Below are 6,058 nucleotides of genomic sequence, written 5' to 3'. Positions count from 1 at the left end.
TATTAAAAATAATATTAATTATAATATTAAAAATAATATTAATAATAATATTAATAATAATATTAATAATAATATTAATAATAATATTAATAATAATATTAATAATAATATTAATAATAATATTAATAATAATATTAATAATAATATTAATAATAATATTAATATTAATAATATTAATACTAATATTAATATTAATATTAATAATAATATTAATATTAATAATAATATTAATATTAATAATATTAATAATAATATTAATATTAATAATAATATTAATAATAATAATATTAATACTAATATTAATATTAATATTAATAATAATATTAATAATAATATTAATAATAATAATATTAATACTAATATTAATAATAATATTAATACTAATATTAATAATAATAATATAATATTATTATTAATAATATTAATAAATATTAATAATATGAATAATATTAATACTATAGAATATAATTTATTTTATTATTATTAATAATAATTATATTAATATGTATAAATTATATTAATAATAATAAGTATAATAAAAATGATAATATGACCAAAGAACTTGTCTGGTCTAGTGGTTAATGCTTCCCTGATTCGAGTCCTATCCATTGTAGAATGCCTCTATTATTAAAAAAAAATTAAATAGGGATAAAATAATCATTAGTAATAATGAAAAAATTAAAAATAATTTTTTTTACATTACATACGAATTTTGGGTCTTACATACGGATTTTGGCGGTATATAATTCCAATTTTTCTTGTAGTGTGCATATTCATTTGAGTTTTGAATAGAACCTTGAAGTTTAGTCTAATAAAAGAGAATGAATTTCAACTATTAAAAAGAACATATTTTTATGTACTTCATAAATATTTGTAAACTTACAATGATATTATATGTTTCTTCATCCATTTCTTTTCCTCTTCGGCCTTTTTGATGTTGACGAGTTGTAATAAACATTTCAACTTGGGTAACTTTTTCTCCTACCTTTTTATTGGCACGCTACAACAATTATATATTAAAAAACAATAATAAGAAAAAGGATGTTTTTGTATTGGATTTAAAATATTGAGACATAATTAGAATTATCTTACTAATTCAACATGAATTCTAGCTAAATTGGTTGGTCTCAAGCGATGAATGTACTTTTGTTGTGCCCTATTTGCAACATTTTGCTCACTAATACTCCACATTGTAATAAGATAAAAATAACAATGAAGGTAGATAATAATGCAATTTTAAAGAAATAAGACATTAAATTATCTAACCTTGATAATGCTAGTGTTCCAATATTTCAACAATTGTTTGAAATGATCTTCAGAATTGAATAATGGACGATATTTGAGGCGATCCTTCAATGTGTAGTACTTTAAAAAGTGTCTTTTATTGATAAAACTCTTGTAGTGTCTCCATGCATCATTTATCCGAGTAAATATCGCTTTCTCTCCTTTATCACTAATGATGAACTTTTCTTATAAAAGAGAATTAGAATGATTGTATTTTCATAAATATTTGATCATTAAATCAATGTAAATTTATTTTTCATACCATAACATATGCTCATATACGAGCCTTGTTATATTTATCATTGAGAAAAGCTTTGAAATTTGTGTAAATCAAGGGACAAAAGGAAGAAGTCCTAGTTATCGTGCCAAGGAAATAACTTAAGTCAGTTAAAATCTTGTCAAGTGGGACCAGTTGGTTCTCGATCAATGTCTAAGATAACTTCTGGACGTTCTTGACTAGATCTTCCATGTGTATACTAAGCATTGAGTTTGACCTTGCGCTTTTTTCTTACTTGTTCCTATTTTAACATTGAACTCATTAAATGAAATATTATAAAGAAGACATAAATATGAAAAAAAAATGTTGTCTATTTGTAATAATAAACATTTACCTTCTATCGTATTCACTCCATCTTCATCTTGGTATGCATTTTCTTCTCCAACATATTGTTCTTCATCCTCACTTCCATTTTGAACATTTTTTTCTTCACTTTTATTGTTTCCATTTTCTTTAAGAAATTGATTTATTGACATTGATGGACAAAATTTTTGTTTGTGTTTTATTAGGAGCGTGTTGTTGTTTTGTCATTGATTCAACATCTTCAATCACTATTCCTTCCTTAGATTTTGAGTTGTCATCCATCATTCTTGTCTTTTTTCTAAGTTGACCTTTTACCTTTGAACTATCAACTTCAACTTGTACTAATTTCATAGGCAATTGTCTTTTCTTAGAATTCTCCTCTGGTGAGACTCCCTTTTGCTCAAGTTATTCATTGGCACTAGAATTACTAAGTTGAGTCAATGCTCTTTCAAGTGCTTGTAGCCTTTCCTTTGACTTATCACTTGCAATTGTTGTCTTTTTCGTGGATTTCATATTTGGTTCTGGGAGTTGTCTATGTTTGATGCTTTTAGATGTCAATTCTTCCAATCAATGTTTGTTTTGACTATGAATTTTATGTTGAACAGTACTTGCAACTGCAACATTTTGTTTTGTTAATTAAGCATCCTGTCCAAATTTATTTAGTCACTTACCTTAAGATTAGGCAAGCTCACTTGTCTTTGGGCAACAATAGTAGGTGCAGTGGTACATTCTTTACTTGTCATTTTTTCACGTTTGATTTGCATTTTTCTTAGCAATTTTTTGCTTGATTTTACGAGAGGAGGTTCCAAATTTGCAACACTCATTTGAATCTTGTCTTGAGCATTCATATGTCGTTTTAAGTTTGCTTCCTTATTCATTATGTGAAAACAATAATTTGATATACCACCATGGAAGTTAAAGCAAAACATAATTAGTCATCTTATTAACATGTTATATGAAGGACCACAATGTAAGAGAATGTAACTATAGAATATAACAAGACCACAAAGTAAAATTTAGTTTTTGAATGCATATTTTAAAGTGTTGAATGCAAGAAGACATGATATAAAAGGAAAAAATAGAAAACAATATGGCAGTTTTGAGAAAACATATCAATTAAAAATGAAAACAGAAAACAAGCCAAATTCACAAAAAGTTTTCCAATTTTCCTTCATTTTGCTTGTTTGTTATTATAACAAACAATGAAGAATACAATTTAAGTGGACTGAAAATAATAATAAGGATAGATAAACAAAAATTATACATTCTATAACTTAAATTTCAAGAATTCTCACATCAGACAATTTGTCATCCTATCAGCATTAACAATCCTCCTCTTAGTCCATGTAGTCAAACAAAGTGTCATCAAAATCAAGATCATCAGAATAATTTTCTGTCCAAATGTTTAGAAGGTTTCTCAGCTATAGTGACAGACATATTGGAACTGTCTATTGGAACTGTCTTCAAAACATAGTTTCTATTTATATCAAAAGGATCTTAAACAAAAAATCATTGGTGGACTTGGGAAGCCAACACAAAGGGGTCATTTTGGTAACATTTTTTGTTAAAGTAGATACATGTAAGTCCATATTTGTCTTCCCCACCCTCAAACCAATCACACCTAAACATCACAAATTTCAAATGACCATAATAATGTAACTCAATTATGTCTTTGATTGCCCCATAATAAGTGACATGTTCTATCCTAGAATTTTCATCCTTAGAACTTGCATAACTTGGAGTCAATGAAACCAAAGTTACACCAGGATTTTGAGTTTTGTGTGTTGCATCTCTCTTTGTAGTATGAAATCTATAACCATTGATGAGGTAACCTGAAAATCTCTTTGCAACACTATTAGGACCATAAGAGAATTCTTTAAGTGGAAGTGATATGTCGTCTTTCATGGCTCTATCTTTGAACTATTCACTAAAATCTTGATTTTGGTTCTCCGTCTTAATCCACTTTCTTCTTTTAGTCTTCCTATTTAAAATATCATCACACTCTCTATAAATACAAACACATTTTGTTAGTGATTTGAATTATAATTTATAATTGAGAAAATGAGAAAAAAAACTATTATCATACCTAATGTATATGTCTAAGTCGTAACAATTGAATAAGAGGTATCGATGTGCTTGATCTTTAGATGTAAAATCCAAAGAAAATGATTTACCTTTTTTATTTCCCCCCAAAGGAAGACCACTACTTGAAAAGTAATCACACAAATCTACATCACATAAATCATTACCCTCATAATTTATCCTTTTTCTATTCAGCCTTATATCTACACCTTTATGCAAATATCTTGAACAAAGTGTCAAAGCTTCTTCTGCTAAATACCCTTAAACAATAAAACCTTCTGGGTAAGCTTTATTTCGAACATAACTTTTAAGTCTGCATAAATATCTCTCAATTGGATACATCCATCGAAATTGCACCGACCCACCTAACCTTATTTCATTTGCTATATGGATAGGCAAGTGAACCATTATGTCAAAAAAATAGGAGGAAATATTGTCTCCATCTGACAAAGTACTTCTGTAATATTAGATTCTAAGAAATCCAAATCTTGCACATGGATCACTTTTTGACACAGAGGGAAAAAAGGACCCCAAACGAATTGAAGGGTTAGCCACTACATGAGGCATTATGCTTCTTATTGGAACTTGTAACAAGTAGTGTAGCATGAAATGTGCATCATGAGTCTTGTAACCACTAATTTTTTTTACTAACATTCACACACTTTGAAATATTTGATGCAATCTCATATGGTAATTTGGAAGCCTTTAAAACACCACAAAAAATTGACGTTTCATGTGCATTCATTGAAAAACAAGATCTTGCAAATTGTACACGACCTCCATCAATCTCCCTAGGATAAAGATTCTTTTTAATTCCCATATCTTGTAAATCATAATGTGCATTAATATGATCATTTGTCTTTTCATGAATGTCCAAAAGACTTCCAATAACATTATCACATATGTTTTTGTCAATGTGAATTACATCAAGATTATGTCGTAATTTATTTTGTGACCAATAGGGAAACTAAAAAAAGATTGATCTCTTTTTCCACGGGCCATCTTTTTTTTATTCTTTCCAAAATAATTTTTGAAATCCTTTAATATTTTTAGGATTTCAATCCCTTCTAACATAGTTAGTGCAAATCCAAACTCTTTCTTTCCATTAAAGGACTTTTTATTAACTCTCCATGCATGATTTGGTGGTAAAAAGACACGATGATTCATATAACACATCTTATGACTATGTCTCAAGTAAGATGAATGTGTCATGATTGCAACATGGTCATGCCAACCTTCCTCTAGTTCTCCAACCTGACAACATAGCATATGCAGGGTAGTCATTGATAGTCCACAAAAGAGTTGCATGCATTTGAAATTTTTGATCTCTTAAGATATCATATGTTTCTACACCCATTTCCCATAATTCCTTTAATTCCTCAATTAGTGGTTGCAAATACACATTAATATAATTTCCTGGTGATTGTGGTCCAGGAATTAATAGTGACAACACAGTGTATTCGGGTTTCATGCATTACCATGATGGAAAATTGTACACCACCATCATGATTGGCCAAGTACTATGTGATATACTCATAGTCCTAAATGGATTGAAGCCATCACTTGTTAGACCAAGTCTTACATTTCGTGTCTCAGAAGAAAAATTAGAATAAAGTCTATCAAAGTCTTTCCAAGCTTCACCATCAGCAGGGTGTCTCAATTTACCATCTTTTGACCGCTCTTCTTCATGCCACCTCATTGACTCTGTAGTGTTTGAGCACATAAATAGCCTTTGAAGTCTAGGAATTAATGGAAAGTGCCTCAAAATTTTTGAAAGCAGTTTCTGCTGATTTTGTTGTTGTTGTAAGTCAAAATTTACATCACAAGATTCCTTCCACCTTGAAACTTTACACTTATCACAAAAAATGTCAGTTTCATTCTCCTTCCAATATAACATACAATCATTTGGACTTGCATGAATCTTCTTATAATCAAGGCCTAAATCTTTAATTGAGGCCTTTATTTTATTAAAGGATTCAGGAATGTTTAGATTCGACATGACTTCTTTCTATAATTGTAATAGGTTAGAAAATGAGGCATTGCTCCACCCACGAAGACATTTTAAGAGATACAATCGAATTATGAAAGAAAGAGTAGAGAAACTTTCGCATC

The 6,058-nt window shown here is 28.5% G+C and overlaps 1 pseudogene; it reads right to left on the bottom strand.

Moving 5' to 3' along the window:
- Positions 1-3,244: 3,244 nt before the first annotated feature.
- On the bottom strand, positions 3,245-5,258 carry LOC150029595 (uncharacterized; annotated as a pseudogene).
- Positions 5,259-6,058: the final 800 nt, after the last annotated feature.

This window comes from Phaseolus vulgaris, chromosome 1 (genome assembly GCF_051622355.1).
Source record: "Phaseolus vulgaris cultivar YP4 chromosome 1, ASM5162235v1, whole genome shotgun sequence".
Classification (NCBI taxonomy): Eukaryota; Viridiplantae; Streptophyta; class Magnoliopsida; order Fabales; family Fabaceae; genus Phaseolus; species Phaseolus vulgaris.
This window is presented reverse-complemented; position numbering and strand designations above follow the sequence as displayed.